This window comes from Plectrocnemia conspersa, unplaced genomic scaffold (genome assembly GCF_051122295.1).
Source record: "Plectrocnemia conspersa isolate PC_06_02 unplaced genomic scaffold, ASM5112229v1 ptg000010l, whole genome shotgun sequence".
Taxonomy (NCBI): Eukaryota; Metazoa; Arthropoda; class Insecta; order Trichoptera; family Polycentropodidae; genus Plectrocnemia; species Plectrocnemia conspersa.
Genome location: NW_028277174.1, coordinates 26,754,909 through 26,774,135, shown reverse-complemented (window position 1 = coordinate 26,774,135; position 19,227 = coordinate 26,754,909). Strand labels below are relative to the sequence as shown.

General features: G+C 30.9%; 1 protein-coding gene across 1 annotated transcript in view; it reads right to left on the bottom strand.

Annotated features, from left to right (window-relative positions):
* Window positions 1-5,868, bottom strand: part of LOC148231209 (uncharacterized) — a 65,713-nt gene extending 59,845 nt beyond the window's left edge. Inside the window, exon 1 of the mRNA XM_088195905.1 lies at window positions 5,757-5,868. The gene's annotated coding sequence lies outside the window, so the exon portion shown is untranslated. The remainder of the gene's footprint in view (window positions 1-5,756) is intronic.
* Window positions 5,869-19,227: the final 13,359 nt, after the last annotated feature.

The following is a 19,227-nucleotide window of genomic DNA, read 5'->3' as shown; positions in this document are numbered from 1 at the left end:
TATTGAGTTATAATACGTGTATGCGATTCAATTAAAACTTATTGCTAGCCCTCTACGTGGCTGTGTTATTATAGTAATAAATTTATGAATGAACTATTTAAGAATCAAGTGATTTTAAAATTATTCATAAAATGATGCCGGAACTCACTTCTTATCAAGCATTTTACTAAAGAAAATTATATTCAAATATCATTTAAATTAAGTCTAAAGCAGCTTTTCCTATGACAAGAAACGCATACAAAATTTATCATATTTTTTTCTTTACTTTAGACATACAAATCAAATACAAACATACAACTGAAGACTAAATCTAAAATAAAATTGTAAAACATAATATATTTTATTAAAAGTTTATAGTGATTTCCAAATTTTGTCCAATTCTCGTCTGACAAATTCTCAATTCTTTTTTTTTAGTGTTGGTGTATCTGAGAAACCACAGATCTGAGAAACCACAGATCAACATATTAAGGATTGAAAAGTGGCAAAGGTGGTCCGACGAGTTTGATGAACATAAGTGCCGAAACTATATTGGTCTTGAACGAAGCCCTTATTGGAATAATAATTAGATACATTTGCGAAAACCCGCGTTCATTTTCAATTGAAAAAATTCAGAGCTTATATTAAACGCAATATTTTTTAAGGGTGTCTTTTCGAAAATGTATTCGTGAAATCCGCGAATCATTTCTCTTTAGTTTATGGTAATCTGATTGACATGTTCCTAAATTCCATCTCTCCAAATGTCAACTGAACATAAATATCTTCAGGCCAATATTTTTAGCGAGCCTAAGGTGCAAACTTAAGACTCTTTTAATGTGGAATAAAATGCTTTCAAATCAATAGGAGGATCATTTTTTGAAAAAAAATCATGCTGTGAAATGTACAGCAGCTGCAACACATTTATAATAGGGTTCTAAATCAAGGACGTTATTTGAGGGGGACAAATGAGGATTGCCTCACTTGAATTTGGCCAGAAAAATTCATGTCATTTAATGAATTTTAATGAAATTAAAATATAAAAAAATCGATCACTAAATAACCATTGGATTGGCTCCCTTCTAAAACAGAAATTATGTCCCTGATTCCAAATCTAAAAGTCTAGGGTTATCCCTTTAAAAAAAATAATATCGAATCTATCCAGAAAATATTTTTAAAAATATGTCAATTCAATGAAATTATATCGAAGCACATTTTCACCAGTAGATACATATTTTTACCATTAAAGATATAATTTATCTAGCAGATGCAATTAAAAAATATATGATTTAAACATTTCCATACATACATAGATCATTATTTATTTCATGCTATGTATAAATGGTTGTATATTTCAATAAAGTTATATTTTCACTAGTGAGTTCCAAATGCATTTTCACCAGTAGATATATATAAAATTTCTACTAGCAAAAATATAATTTAACTGATAGGCGCTAGTGAAATTATATGCTGATCTAAAACGCCTCTAAAATTTAATTTGCCAGTTGCGAAACGTAAATTTGCTGTTTAAACCCAAACCTAACCTACACGAATTAGCCAATTGAAACTTAACCTAACGAGAGTTCTAAAACTAAATATAATTTTTAAACTTTCATTAGGTCAAGTCTAAAATACAAACTTACACAACTCAGGGGGAAATAAGCGGAAGAAGAAATACAGACAGACGTCGCATCTCACATATTTCTCCATTATTTCTGCACTTTGATATTACACTATGTTTTTAAAATATGATAACTATCATTATCGATATTACTACGTCTTGTATTATGAGAGTGTTGATCAAAATATAATCAAACCGAATTTTAGCAAACAATTATCACTTCTCAAAAGTCAAAAATTCACGTCAAAAGCAATAAAATCGTGACGGCGAGTTCAATTTTTAAGATCAAGATTCAATTTTGTCATGAAACCAAAGTTAGATAGAAAAAAATACAAATAAATGTGTGCAAAAATAATTATCACTTCTCAGAAGTCAAAAATTCACGTCGAAAGCAATAAAATCGTGTAAGTGTCGTTGTAGTGTGAACCTACGGCTACCGAGCGATCCCACTGCGACGGCAACGACACGATTTTATTGCTTTTGAAGTAGATTTTTGATTTCTGAGAAAGGATAATTGTTTTTTGCGCTCTTTTTTTGGTCAAAATTCGGTTTAAATATGCTTCAATTGATTCTCATCTACAGTATTATTGTTATATAAATTCTTATTATGAACGCTAGATAATCTTATTATGACCTAATGAATGTTTTAAAACTAATTATAATTTTAGAACTATAATTAGCTCGAGTCCAAAATACAAACTAAGCTAATTCAACTCTCAGGAGAAAATAAATGAAAAATGTTTTTAGCGCGTCACCACTCTTTTTGAAAAAATAAATATAAAATATTTTATGTACTGACAAATGAAGCTAGTACAATAATATTTAATAAATAAAAATATATAATTCGTAAATAATTTGTTAACCTGTTTTAAATAAATAATCAACAAATGACGCACCTGTGAGTCGCTGGCGTTAAGTTTAAACTCTCCCAATTTTCATCACCTCAACGCCTAGTGATTCTTTCTGCACATAAATTCAACTCTATTATTTTTCGGCGATGTATTGTATATAACATAGAGCTTATCAATAAATGATGTGAATCTATTGATTCCTGAAAAAAAAAATTATAACGTCACTGATAATCCTAATCTGTGATTAGCACAATACCAAACTATAATGGAAGGAAATTTCTCTGCCAGGATTTTTTTCACTCCAGTTTTACATCCTAACATCACAGCAGCGCCGTGGCATACTACCGAAACTAAATATTTTTTTTAATATTCTTTTGTCATCCCATAAAAATCAATACATTGGTAAAGATTCAAATATTATTTTATCTGTTACGTTTTTAAATTCGATTAGGTCTAAAAATAAATTAACCGGTGAATTCATTCCAATACATTCGACACAGCATCGGACATACAAAATGAGAGTGTTTTTTGCTTATGGTGGTTGATATATCAATTATCAATGAAATTAAAATATTTTTCGATTAAACAATTTCTTTAAATACATCTTTTCTCATTTCATAACTTTTATTTTTATGTTTTATTAAATCTTCCGTTGTAACCTGACAGGCGTAAGCCCAACGTTACAACGGAGAAATCTGTACCAATTGATATAATGAATACCTATAAGTAAGTATTAATCACCACATTGTCTGGAAATCAGTGACATATATATATTTTTAATAATAGCGCATTTTTATATAAATAAAAATTGTGTGCCGCTGCCCGAGGCTCGAACCCACAACCTCAGAGTTACTAGTCTGAGACGTTACGGACTACGCTATTCCGTCCTTATATGATTCACAATATAAATCCATGCGTTTGTTGAATGAAGACTACTAGCTATTTCAATTGCATTCAGTTCTTGCATATAAATTTCACTTTTAAGAATAGAATGCTTAATTTTTTTTTGCTACTTTATATGCACTTTCAGTTTTTTTTGCTGTTAATACTTTTTCGCGAGATTTGAAAAAAATGTTTGTAATCTTTCTTTTTTCGGTTTCAGAAATATTTTTTTACGCTGCTTTGTGTGAAGCAGATTCTCTGTGATCGATTTTTTTTCAAAGTGAGCTAAATTGTAGCTTCTTATCTTTCCTAGAATATGTGATTTCATTGTTGGTCTAATTTTTGGAAATTTTCATTCTTATCATAATTTCAGTTCCAAAAGTTCATTTTGTATATGTTCAACCATTCATTTTTTGATCAAAAATCGATTTTTTGTTCTAATGACCAGCTTTGAGATGATTCATAATCATCAACTTGCACCAATATTTCTATATTTTCTGGCGTCGTTTCTGTTATTGTTTTAGACTTTTTTAGTTGAGAAGTAACCGGAATTTTCCTTTAATTTGTAACTTGGTGTTAAACTATTCATTTAAAAATAATGAAATAAAATATTCCGTAGATTGTCAATCGTTACGCATGTGTATTCAGTAACAATAATTGCTTTTGAAACAGTAAAAACACTGTAAAAAAAGGTGCCGGAACGCCGTTCCACCGCGCTACTTGACAATAGAATCCTAGTTTTAACTACCAATGAATCTGTAACCTTGAATAGAACATTCACAGAAGGCAAACTTTAGTAATTAAGTAGCATCTACAAAGTTAATCTACGACTGTGTTAGGTTGCAGTAAGGAAGAGTTCAAAACTCATTAATTGGAGTATGTTTAATTATAATATATAAATTTAATTTAACTAAGAAAATTTGTTGCTATCAAAATTAGGAAGTTAATTTTAATATTTTTCAATGCCATATTATATATGTGCTTACTGTGATGGATACGTATGGTGTTTTCCTGTTGATGCATTTCATTAGGTTACTTTTACTTTATTCAACCGACCTTCAAATTAATTTCTAAATGTTTATCACGCATTTTATTTATATAGTGATAAGGTTATAACTATAATTTTAAATTTCAAGTTATACCTCATAATTGTAGGGACAATAGTAATTGGGTCAAATTATATCCTTGTTAATTTTAAAGTAAATTAGCCTGAAAAGCTATATGAAAAATGATTTATATTACATGAAACACGATAAAATCAATGTTGGAAATGTAACACGCTTTTAAAAAGAAAGGTCATCGGTTTAAAAGTTAAGTCAAAGTCCCACGCAAACACATAAACGAAAACGTCTGTGTATAGTGAAAAATCGAAACATATGCAGATATCATTACGCTTTTCTTTCTAAATGTAGCTATTTTATTTAGATAATGCTTTGATTGATCGCTACATTGAAATCCTGCAGTGAAATCCAAACAAACTTGAGATCTTGCATGATAGTTTATTTTAAGATTTAAGCAACAGCTTATGTTTGCTACTCTCGCAAATTCTTCAATGTTAAATTGCATTTATAAATAGATTTTTTTTTCTTATACATATATGAGCTGAAATATCTCATTTTTATGTACGACCAAAATTGATTTTAATTCATTCGTGAGATTAGAAAAATATAGGAAAACTAAGATTTTCTTTAACATATCTTTCAGGTACCATATTGACTTTTACCACTTGTGTCGGCTATTTTTATTGAATTATCGTTAAAATGTATAAAAACTACATACACGATAGAATAAATACTTTCACATAACATAATAAAAAATATTTCTAAATGAACATTATAAATGTATAATATACAACTTATAAACCGCAATGGCTCGAGTTTCATATTTAACGACATAACGTCATGAAATTATGACGTTATTATATTTGTCATATAAATCATAAAAACACACCTAAATGCACCTAAAATGTATGTATGATACATACATTTATATTTATTAAATCAAACATAAAAGTTAAAATATAAGCCATTTATTGTTTAAAAATAACATTAAAAAATCATTCTAAAATAAATATATCGTAAAAATTTTAAATGTACCACACAATAAGACGTCTTAAAAAATATATTCGGTAAATCATTAATTAATAATGTTATAAACCCTTTCCATTGATGTAACAGAAAGTGTCGATGACATGACACAACTCTCGCTTATGTACTATATCGTAATAATTGTTAAGAAATACATTTTCAGATATATTGCTATTTATATTGTTTTATTTAAATTTGATTTTTTTTATTGAAATTGTATTTTTATTTAACAAAAGAAAATAGTAGTATAAAATTATTTTATAAACATATCTTTATATGTGTTTTCAGCCAAAATGGCAAAATCGTGACTTATTAAATGCAACAAAATCAATATAGACTTACGGTTTAAAAGTGTTAATAAACTACGACGTTCAGTGACATGTTTCACGCAAAAGTGACCGTCTCGTTGACATGGCAACGGTGACACTACTCGCGCGACGGTCAAATCGCGACTGACCGAATAGCGCCGCTCTCCGACAAAAGCGTCGCATTGACATGTAAAATACAGCCATGCCAAAATAAACCTTAAAGTGCACCATTTTCATATACCTTAGGGTCTATTTTCACACTTCAGTATGTCAGTTAGGTTTAACGGAAATAAAAACAGCGCGTTAAGAACTGCTAATAAAATAAGTATGTTTAGGGATAGAAGTACATTAAAAACTGATTATACTTTGGATGAATCATGAGTGATATATACAAAAGATATGTTTTTCAGAAGATATATATCAGGGCTGCCCAACCCTTTATCAAAAAATCATCGCGATCTACTAAAATGCAAGGAGTAAAAAATATTATTTCTTAAATACTCTATTTTTTTAATTTTCTTAAAAAAATATTATAAGTTGTAGAAAAGCCGATCTAATAAATATTTATCTTTGCCATATAATTTAAGATTTCGTTCTCTGAGCTTTGAGTTAAAGTCTAAGAATGATAAATTAAACAACCACTCTTTATTTATATTAGTATGGGTAAAAATCACCTCTATTAGAGAAGAAACTTTTCATGACTTCTAATAACTCTAAAAACTTCATAAATACTGGAAGTCAACAAACATTAGTTTGCAGCAAAATTTACTACCATTATCCTTATTTTCTAAGTACGCTTCTTTGAAGGACACTGCCTCGTATAGAATTTATTATTTTAAAGACAAAGTTTTCATAACATTACTTGCATTAAGTCTCTTTGAACATAAAAATTGTTGGTGAATTCTACGGTAGAATAATAAAAAGTTTGGATAATTATCATCCTGCTGGCATAAATAAATAAAATCATTATTGTGACCGGTCATACATATAATACAGTCTGTCGTATTCGAAAACAATCTATAAATAGAAAATGTTATTTATATTATAAAGTTATTAAAAGCTGTATATATATTCTTTCTTCGTTATGAGTTTTTTTACTTGAAGAACTTTAAATATAATTAATTGTGCAGTATTCATCAAATTGTAAGGAAGAAGCTACGCATATATTTATGTCCTCTTTTGGTAGACATTTATGTATATTTTTAATTCGTCTTTTGACTGTGTTTCTCAAAAGTTGAAATCTTTAATTTGATCAACAATATATTTTATTTTTAAAATCTGTAACCCCCAAAAACGATTCTTTAATTAAATTTCCATTAACAAAGGCTTTTTTTTATTTTTTATTAGTATCTAAGACACTCAAAGATGCAATGGTTACTGGTTAGTGGTTTATTACTCCTTTAAGGAGTATCGCCGTACATGTACGGCGGTCGTTCTTTCATTGTTTTGAGGTACCCCAGATAGTTATATATTTACATATATAATTGCAGAAATAATAAATAAAAAGCATTAATTATTGTAAATGATTTCTATACAAAATAATACCAATAAATTGATATAAAAAATCCACAAAAGCCGAATAATGTATAATAAATATGTAAAATAAATTAACAAAATTTAATAATAGAAAAGTTTTAAAATAAATTAATAAAACATACTAATACAAAAAAGTAGTAAGATAAATCAAAGCAATAAAACTAATAGAATCACCGATTTTTTATTATTATTATTGACTAGAAATACAATATTAAATAATAATAAATAAATAATTATGGAAATATGTATACGTAAAATTAACCAGCTCCCAGGTGTATACTAACAAATTAACAAATGTTTATAAATTAACTCATTACTACTCAAAGGGTTAATAGCTTTTACAAGCATGTTTTGCTACAACGATAAATTAACTTTTAAATCTTTATTACGAAATTTCTTAGATATTCTGTTTCATATTTCGAGTGCATTGTCTAAAAATATCGTTCGAAATTTCCTTTTTTCGCAATCGCCACAGTTGATTTACATATTAACAATTGCATGCTGTTGCAATATGATTTACATATTGCAACAGCATGTATCCTTAGTCATAATAAAAAAATATTCATATTTCTTTGCGGTAATGATATGCCTTCATGTTTTTTGTTAAACTCATTACTTAGCGTAAAAATCACTTATTAAGCATTGAATATATTAATAATTAAAGAGGGATTTTAACCCTTTCATCGCGGCCGTATAATTATATAATTAACTTTTTTTAATGAATTAAAAATTTAGTTTTTACTTCATAAAAAAGAATAAACATGTCAATTTACATATGAAGTATTTTTTTTACATTAAAAAAACAATCGGTAAAAATCGTAAGCTATCTGTGCCTGGACGTTGCTTACGCTGAAAAGGTTAATAAAAAGAATATGACAAATAGCTTAAGAAAAATATTTAAACGTCTTGGATAAAGTGATCTAATGTACGATCACGTCAACTCTAGTATTGCATTTTTACCCACACTAAAACAACGTCGTGTCTGCTCTATAAGTGACCAGCGAACAAATACCGTCTAGCCAACAAACAAGACACAGCGCTACACAGTAGATGATTCTGCAACTAAATGACGCAGTATTCACAGATCCGATGCGGAGTATGCGCAATAGCATATCCGTATCCCCTTTATATCAGGGATACATCAGCACATCGAATACTTTGCTTATGTTTCAGATGTTTTCGTGTTACATTTGTCAAAATAAGTACATTTTAAGAATGGAGCAAAGATCGACTGGTAGCTCTGCTATATAGCATAATATTATATAAATAAATAATTATTATGTAATTAGTATTATTACACTTGAGAATACTATTTATTTTAGTCATTGTCTTTTTTTAAGTGTTCTATTAAGAAATAATCGTCTAAGAATAATAATCATATGAAGTTGTTTCTATATATAAATCGTCGTGTAAATAAATAACAAGTAAATTTAGTTTATCGCTTGTGATAAAAATGATAACTTTAATATTTGTACAACACTTATTTTTGTAAATATTTATTACTGAAATAAATTTGTAGTCTTAATATTTATTTAAAAAATAATAGTTTCTTTACTTGATTATTAAATTATATAATTCATTCAATAGGACAACTCTATTTTCGCGTACACTGACCAATAAATATTTTATTATGAAATTCATTCCAGAAAATATATTCAGATTTGATTTTTTTCTCTCGTTTCCATCTTCGTATTTCGTGATTGATGTTTATACACTAGACGTGTCTTACAACCGGAAAAATAGATAATATGATAAAGGTGCGGGTCTCTCTTTCGGAGAGGTTTCGTCCCAAAGGACAGGTGCCTTTTTCCACTTCTCTCCATTTACAGGTAACCGTGAGATTTACTAGAAGGAAAATTTTACATTCCCAAGTAGGGAAAGAGTCGGGTTTGGGCGGACGAGTGTCCTTAATTTAATTTTCTCGGTATTATTGTCTGTCCTTTTCCTTTTTTATTATTTTAAGGAAAAACTTTTAATAAAAATAATTATACTCTTACACAAATTTGTATATCTATTCGTTCCAAATGAATACGTTTATTTGCAGAACCGTTTGTGAAAGTTTATTGGCAAGCACAAAAGTTTACATAGCGTTTATCTGGTTATCTAATATTATAAGGTTATCAATTAACTCCTAACTTTGTCATACCAGTGATAATTACTTGTTTACCCAGTTAATTGGCTCGTGTAATGTTTATTAGTTCCAATGTTATAGTTTAGTTATCTGTGTATACGTTTCATTAGATTATAGCTAAAGGCCGGAATTTTATTGATTTGTATTAATAATATGTTAGTAATAATACTTTATGATGATATAAACGTCATTTTATGGATTTTTATTGTTTAATAAAAAAATATTATTTTATTACATACTACAAGGTTTCTATTTCGCTTCACGAAGTTATTGATTATTAATAAAATACAAAAATTATAACAGTTGATATACCGTTCTTAAAAATTAGTGCAATAAATTAAGATAAGAATAAATACATGACGGATCGTTCGTTCTGTAGCTCTAAAAGTCAATTTGGAGTGAGCTTCATTGGTAGCAAGTTCAAGGCTGAACTAAAGCGTCCAAATAGTATCGAAGATTGGGTTAAGCGTAATATTAATGCGTTACAACGAAGTAAATAAACTAGTAAAAATGATAAAATGAATCAAACATAATTAATACTTACAAGTAAGTATTAAAATCATTAAAAATGTCAGTCTGGCAATCGGCGACATATATATAATTAATTATAAATTATCATATGTATAATAATTTAAAATCAATATATGTAACTTTGCAGCTGGAGCCAGTTTTAAGTAATTGCCCGTTTTCATAAATAGTCTGCTACCGTGGCTCGAACCCATGGTCTCTGGGCTACCAGTCAAGACCATACGGACTACACTGTTTCGCACTTATAAACCTTTTGAGATAGCTAGTGTCCCTTACCGACTTTGATCATTTGAGCAATATCAATGATTTGGGGCGGAACGAGACGTTTTGTTATTGTCCAATACATATCTTGTTAGATACGTTAGCGGGCATATTGCCGTATGGTAAATTGAAATCATCATTCTATAGAATGTTAAAACCAGAACTTCAGCATCTTCTACTTTTGGTTAATAAGTTCTAGGAGTTTAATGAAAGTTTTTTTTAAATTGAGCATTAATAAACAGTACTTAAATAAAATAAGAAATATGTAGCTCACTAAATTATTTTCGATGTAATATATTTTAATAATGGAGAAGTTTTTTTTATAGTTTAGATCAGGCTTCGGTAACCTTTTTTGGCTTTAAAATGTGACTATTAACAAGACTATTCGGGTCAGTGAATATTTTTGGTCCTAACAACCATATATGTGGTCTGGTCGTAACATCGTAACACGTAATTTGGCACATGTACATATATTAAAAAGAAACAAAAAACTATTTTCAGAAATCAATTGGGTCACTTAAAAGAATTAAACATGTCACTTGGTGACCCGCGGGTTATAGGTTAGCGAGCCCTGATTTAGATAGTTCTGAATCAAATACTGAAATAATTAATGAAAAGAATACTGACGATGATTTCATTAAAAAGACGTTGACGATCGAAACAGTAATTAAAACACTACCAGAATATTTCTCCGGTAAAAAGTAATGAATGTAGTCAATAAAATGAATTTAAGATTGTAACTAACCGGAAAACGGACTTTAAATCTAAATATTTTATATAAATTTTTGCTCACTATTATACCAACATCAACGGAAAGTAAGTAAGTATTCTTAACGGCAAAAAATATTTACTACGAGCCAAAAATAAACTGACTCGTTTCTAAGTGAATTGCTTTTTCTAAAAACTTATTTTCTCCATAAAAAATAAAATATTTATTCTTATATTTTTAATATAATTTTAAAATTATTATTTTGTTTATATATATATATATAATTGAAATCGCGTTTTTTGCAGAAATTTACGTAATAAAATAATAAAACAAAAAAAAAACTTTTTTAACGCCTACATACAAATATTTATCAAAAATATTTTGCTCACAATTAAGCCAACATCAACGGAAAGCGAGTAAGTATTTTCTTATTATTTATTGATTATATTATATCATATATTATATAATATAATTTATGAAAGAAACCGAATTGGCCAGATGATAAGTTCCTAATTCGTAAGAAAGGCACGTCTTATATTATAGATTCACATTTATATTTATTATATACTTTTACTTGCTACTAATTGTATTACTACTGATATATAATATATTTTCTTTAAATTTATATACGTACTTACACACAAAGGATTTTTAATTTGGAAAACTAATTTGGATTTTCCGCATAAGTCAGATGGAAAACCAGTATCGGTTTCACGTTAGATAAAATGCTCCTGTGTAATCTAGCATCCAAGTACACGCGACCTGTTCCCATATGGTTCAAAAGTCTGGCAAAATCAGGGATCGTCAACCATCCGGGCTTAATAAAAAAATACTTTTACAAAATAAAATAAATTCTAAAGCGATTAAAATCTTAAACGTTCATTAAAGCGTAATTTTAGCGTTGCACGATATATTTTTAATGGTTGCCTGTCCCTGAAACGATGTCGTGTACGTAGTGGGTACACAGACCGTAATGGATGTTATCCCGTCTCGTAGCACCATTCTCCAGAGCCTTACGTGACTTTGGCCCTTCCTACGGGATCCTGAACAAAGTTTAAGCGAACGTATAATCAGATCAGGAACCAAACAAAAGACCCAGCCCTTTCGTGTTCCTCAAAAATGGGGACAGTGGGTGGTTTTCCGGAAAGATGAAAGACGGCCAGGTTACCGCCTTGTAATCTTATCAAACGGGAATACTATGGGTTAACATTGAGAAATTTTATCGTGCGGTTGTTTATACGTATATTACGAATTTTAAAAGCAAACTAAATTAACCTACATTTATAATCAAGTTTTGAATGTAATTTATATTGTTTGTATTAATGCACATATTCGTATCTGATATAAATGTATAATAAATACATTTTATAAAAAAAGCTCGCATTCTACGGAAATGTTATTATCATTTCCATTTATTTCTGGGCACGATTCGAGCGTTAATTTATTAGAGTAGTAACTCTGAAACTTTGCTTCGTGAAAAGCACAGAGATGATTGCTTGCACATACGCGACACACTTCAATTGTCGTATCCAGATTTTTAACGAGATTTTCGTGTGGGCCTATTTTTTTACAGTATATGCATGTCAAGTATATGAAGACATTGTAAATGTATTACTTGATACAATACCAGAACTTAATAATTGGTAATTTTAATGCCAATTTAAACTGTCTCATTGATTTTTAGATAACAATCGTTCATTTTTATTTAACGTCAATTTTATTTTTATTATTGCATATTATATTGTAGCGTATGTGGTTCTTGGGGCTACGTAATTAAACGACCTTTTTTAGAGAGCTGGCGAGGACCTGGGGTGTTAGACCGTTGTCATGGTGAGTAAAAAAAAAAATGTATATTTTAACAAATAAAAATTAATTTAAAAAACACCCGCTTCACAAGTTGAGCGGTGGTGTGGCAACACTGAGAACTGTCAGAACGCCGCCACAATATTAATGCATGGCCGTTATAAAATAACGGCTGTGGCCATAACAACCAATAGCAAACAAATAAAATAATGAACAAAAAACACTTTGTAATTGCTAAAATTTAATAAATAACTCACATTTCCGTGCTAATATCGGGCAGCTGTGGTCTGCATCGTTGTTGTTTTTATCTATTTTAAATTACTGCGAATAATGTTTAATTTCAAGTCTGTCTTAATTTATTTATTAAGGTAGTATTATCGGCAGCAGTAATAATAAAAAAAAATCTGTGTTCCGATTTTGAAATTAAAAACTCAATGCTTTTGTTACTTTCAGTTGTTTTTTATAACATAAGCGTGTATGAACCTGAATTTGTTATTCAAACTGTATTTTAGCTTTATTCATGATTTGGTGAATATATTCGTGTATTTTATCGTTTACTATTTGACCTTCGAATATTTAAAAATAACAAATATTTAGAAACTTTACATGTCATTCAGCTTTTACTATGATCTTTGTACTGAATCTACTCTTCATTACTGGTGATTAGTTTTTTAAAGAATAATCACGTTTTCATCGTAAGCAGAAATTTGGACCACGCATTTTTATCGTTTATTTGATGCTGCACACAAGCATCGAGTGATCTAGATCTTTCATAAATGCTTATAAAAATCCAATCATGATTTATGTCTATATGACGAAAAAAAACTAATTGTCATGCTTTCGATAAAAATAATAATAATCTTGTGCGTGAAGTTGGCGACGGTATAAAAAAGCTACGTTACTTTGTCAGAATCATCAATTTAACCAGTCTTCTATTCACAATTAGAGGGATCAACTCTTGCTAATTAATCATAAAAAAGGCCCAATTTTCCATGTGATAAAGTATTTTAACAGTCTAAGAAAAAATAGGTTATTTGTTGAAATAAAACACCGCCGTGAGAAACCTTATCACGGCTTAAATCACAAAGTACACGCAATCAGAAAATAAATATATCCGACATATTGAGAAAAAATAACGTGTGCATTTAGGTTCGCCCTCAAAACGGCCATTCGTTTATTTGTCGACCAACGGCAACTTGTTTCAAAAATAATTCTCACCAAAAAAAGGCGACAAAAAAATCCTCCATGGAGGATTTTATTCTCCGCGAAATATTTCGTCTGTGGACTATTTTTCAGACACGTCGTCAAATAACTCTTCTGATACTTTCTCAGAAACATCACATTTAAACATCCTCTTTAGAATTAAAAGTAACAAATTATTAATGCTGACTCAATTTCAGACCAGGAAAGATCACAAAATCCGCCGCTTCTCTCTTCGCTTCCACTGGTCCAGCTTGATGTCCGGAATCCCGAGAGACCACCCCACTTCGGAGACGCCTTGAGCATAAGAACACACCAAGGCCAACCTGAGAGTCGGGCTATACGGGCGGTGCACGTGGCGCCAGCTTCAAAAGAAGCGGCAATTACTCCAAATAGGTGCGCCATTTGCTTATTTTTAACACGGTAACAATATCTCCTCGATTCCTTGAATTTTTTTTCGATATCTTCTCAAACAACCCCCTCCCCCCCCCCCCGAGATACTTTTTAAACAAAAATTTCCGTGATGACCTTTTTTACTTTTTTAACACTCAGAAAAAAATACCAAATGACCATTATTATTTTTAAAGCCCGGGGCGTAGAACATTCTAGTGTTTAATTAATTGTTGCACAACGAATTAAATAACAAACTTTGAGTTAGCAAGAGAACCCCCTTGGACCGAGCGCAAGGACAATTTTCTTTAAATAACTGTAAATGTTATTTTTAAATAATTCTCAATTAAAGAATTTCGAGATATTAAATGTATCAATATATAACAATTACAAGTTTGCGTTTTATATTTAAGTATATAATAAAAAACACAAAGACTAAATAAAGCAAAACAGCCTAGGAACTAGAAGTAATAAATTTTAAATGCCAAGAAAATAGCCGCCGCAATAAGAAGCATCGGAGTCGCCTAGTATTATAAACAAAGTCATTCTGGCCGGAAACGGAAACACAATTCCCAAAGGAAAGCGGGAGCAAGGTACGTTTCCTGACTAGGTGGATACACCGGGTGGTTTCCCGGTCTACGGGACGCTTCAGACCCACAATAAAGTGAATAAAATTCTCTCGTAGGTGGCACTCCTCCCCCCAAACCGGCTGATAAATTTCCACGTTTAATTTAGTACGCTCTTGGTAAACAGGATAATCCAGACACTCGTACGTAGTATTAATGTAATTGAATTTTTTTCAACGTATGTATGTATAAGCAGCCGGTAAAGTTTGGGTCGTTAAAAGGTAATGAATTCACATTGTCGAGCTACCAAAAGAGTCTCGAAGGGACCCATTTAACAATTCACGTGTCCAAATGCGAGGGGACCAATTTACGAGCAATGAACACTTCCCATTGCGCCTCGCATTACCGGAGATAAATATTGTTTAATTCGTGCGAATGCCTATACGGAAGTTTGTATGTATTACGTTATCTATTTTGGATATTTTCGGTGAATGTCAAGGTCGTTGGTGTCCCAGCTGCAAGCTCTGACGCTTATTGGGTCCTGAGCTTTCTGATCCCCTTGCGTTTATTTTTTTCGAATATTATACGAATGTCTAACCCCTTTTATTGAATTAATAAACAAATTGAGATTAGTTGTATTTTAAAATAAGTACAAGATAATTTAGGTTTTAGTATAAAATTTAATAAAAACTATATATTCATATAGAACGACATCTTCTTGTGATGTACACTGAGTGTACATATAATCTTATTATCTCATATTCATAAATTAGATTACTATAATATATAAGTAATCATTGAACGTATACATGTATTATATCTAATAAAATCTTTTAGAAGGAACCATAAAAATATTTTTATAAAAACAACCATAAATTTAAGAAACGTCAACTCAATCTTAGCAGCTTTTTATATTTCAAATTAAATATTTCAATTATCTAATTTATAGAACAATGTCATTAAATATAGTTGAAAATATTAACCAAATATATTATTTGTCATAATATTACCCTTTAATTTTAGTTAAGCAACAACAATAATTTATCATAAATTTATTTTTATGACAGACAACTTACGTCACTGTTCATATAAAAAATAAAATAATACGAAATATATTCTCAGCGAACATAAAATAATCCCCTAAGTAAATATTTTTTCTCTTCTTTATAAACACGAACAAACGCCAGAGGTCAAGCTAACGCCATTATTTACACACACCAGTTTTCAGTCATTGTCAACATTTAAAAGATAGAGCGCCTGTAATTTCATCTCACTATAATATACTTTTAGTTATCACTGACAACTAATCGCTTCAAAAATTATCTTTGATAATGGTGTTTTAATAGCTGTTTTAATTAGCTTTCTATAAACATGCATTCACTTAAAAGTGAAAGTACCAGTTGTATCATGATAGAGCTTCATTAAAAATATAAATTAATCAAAAATTTGAAATGGTTATTTACTACTGGAAGCACCGCAGAATACCCTCACAACGATACATTTTACAGGAAGGAAACGGGTCGACTGAGACTATGTGGAGTCACGTGACCAACCCTGCAACTGGATGACCTCCGACGCTAACGGTCCCACTTGCAGAGAGATGGTTAACTGCAGCGCTATCCTCTCGCGGAAGATTTACGATTCATATATCATGTTTCCAGACATAGGCCATATGTGCATAGAACAGGGTTGAAGTAATGGTTTATTTCACATTATAAACAATTGTCAGAGGAGATATGTCGTTCTAAGTAACTATTTAATACATTATGTAGAGCAGAAGTTACTTAGACATTTACATATTTATGTCTGAACAAACCTTTAGTAAAATAATGCATGAATATATTAGAATTTTTAGACATAACTTATGATGTATAGAAGAATAAATGAAATTGGAATGCTATTTTTATTCCTTTTATGGCCGAATTGAGTTTAATAATAATTGAGGTGCTCTCTCATAATTTCTAAATTTTTATTTATAAACCAATGTTACAAAAATATGGATGGCCAGTGTCTGTATATATATAAAAAAAGGCGTTTTTATAAAAAATATAACAGAAAATAACACTAATCTGTTACTACCTATTTTGCTCAATTTTCTATTTTTGTTGAAGTTGGCCAAGGTTGGCCAAGGACGGAGAATATAGTGGGTTACTTCGGTCGAGTTCGGTTCTGCCCGCTCTAAAATCTCTCGGAAGTTGTCCGAGGTTACCGAGAACGGGAGGTAAAGTGGGGGTAATTCAGTCGACTTGGCCAGCTTCGAGCGCTTCCGAACATTGTCGGCAAACGGACCGAAGTTGGAGCTGCTCTTTCGAGCGCGAGCGGTGAGATACTTCCCCTTTCGCTCTCTCGCGTGTTAAGTGGCGACAGTGAGAGAGATAATGATATGGTGCTTCGCAAACTGAGATAAAACAAGTAACTCGGTTCAATTTCAGTATGCGCCTAGGCGTCCTATGGTCAACACGCATGTCGAGCGCTGCATCGTAGTCACGTGGTGAAGTTATAATACCACATGCTTATCGGGGACTTCGACAGACTCTTACTGACATCTTTGAATATTTTAGGGCACCAAAAGGGATTAATTATATTTTTGATAGTATATTCTTCCAACAGATATCGTTATTATATTTTTTTTCATATAAAATTAAATAATTAAAAAATAATTAGTAGTACTTGATTTTCTTAAGAAAAATCGTTTCGAATATCCTTATATATTTTCCTAGATCGGTTTATATAAATGTCACACCATTATGAATTCTTATTTAGAATCGATGGCGACTAATTGTAGGATAGTCACAGATGTTCGTATTCTGAAGTATCATTTTTATGCCTTATGGCATTTTGCTAAAGCCAACAAAGATTTTGCGTAAATTGAATATTTACGACCGAAAAGTTTTCCCTGATATTGTATTGGCGAGTGCCCACACAAACTTTTATAATTATCAGTAGCGTAATTTTAATAATGTGACAATTTAAAAATTGCAATTATTTGGCACATTTTTCGATCGCGCGCAAATATGCCAGATGTATGTGACAGCAGCCGCCGTGCGGACGTCATTCACGGCCGCCGTCCGGACGGCATATGAAATTTGCTGCAGTGTGGTCGCTTACTCGAAGTCGTAGGTTTCGGCGATTTCATTTGTAACTTTAGTTCGGACAGCTTCCAGAGAGTGTAGTGCAGGCATTACAGAGAACAGAAAATTGAGCATTGCCATTTTTATAGAGCAGTAGAGAATTATTGACAAATTATCCCACATTTTCCCACTGTAAGTTTTTGTATTTTTATATTATTATTTTTTTATAAATGGCAGCTTAAAGTAATATAAAAATAAAAATCCTTTTCTGCCCAAATTCAAGACAGGGCAAATACTCCAGCTGCCCCCCCCCCCCTATTACTGTAAAATGTAATGATTATATACCAACACAATAAACCAGTAGTAAAAATTGGTGATTATTATTTTTAATGAAGCTATTTAAAATAATACAAACAATTAGTATAGTTTTGGGGAAATAGAGTCGCAAAATTTAAACTTAAACTTAGTGACAATGTTTTAGAGTAGACCGCAGTCCTTAAAAAATGCCCACCCCTGTCGTAGATCTTCCTTGATCATATGATTAAACAGATCTAGATAGATTTCAAATTTTAAAACAGAAAATATAAAAAGTTATTGACAAGCCTACTTTTATTTAAAACTTTGTTTTTCATGTTTAATTGCCTCTGTGCTTACGGTTTATAATAAGAGTAACATTACCTTTAGTCACATTCTGTATGATGCACGTCACTAATTTCCTGGCAGCACTTCTGTTAGGCATCGTCCTTCCTTTGTTCACTCCTCTCGAAGATTTAATAGGTCTGATACGTCCCCTTCCTGATTTTCTAATCCTCTTCTTTTTCCGCTTCAAATTTGTCTGATCGTCGCAATCCTCGACGTTGATCTCAATCTTTGGAATATTTAAAACCCTATCGTTTTCAATATAAGGATCTTCAGAAGTTTTTCTAGGCGGTGACATGTGAAGTCTCTGCATGTGTATAGGAGGCAACAGAGATTTCTTCTTGTACTTATCGATGAAATCGCTGTCGGCCCACAGTTTTGGAATCTCGCCTATTTCCTTCACGCTTCTCTTCAAAGGCGGCAGAATTTTAACTGAATGCTTTTGATATCCAGTCTTGGCACTGCTGGAATGTGTTTTTGACAAGTGCTTCTCAAAGGCCGATCTGTGATTTTCGCCGAACCTTTCCAATTTTCTGCTCGCGTGCAATCTGTGCCCGGCAGTCTTTGAATAATGACATTTTCTGTGCGATTCCCTGCAGATTTTGCTCGCGCTCTGCTGCGGAATTTCGTACGTGGAATAATTGGACTGGAAACTCATTCTTGTCGATTCG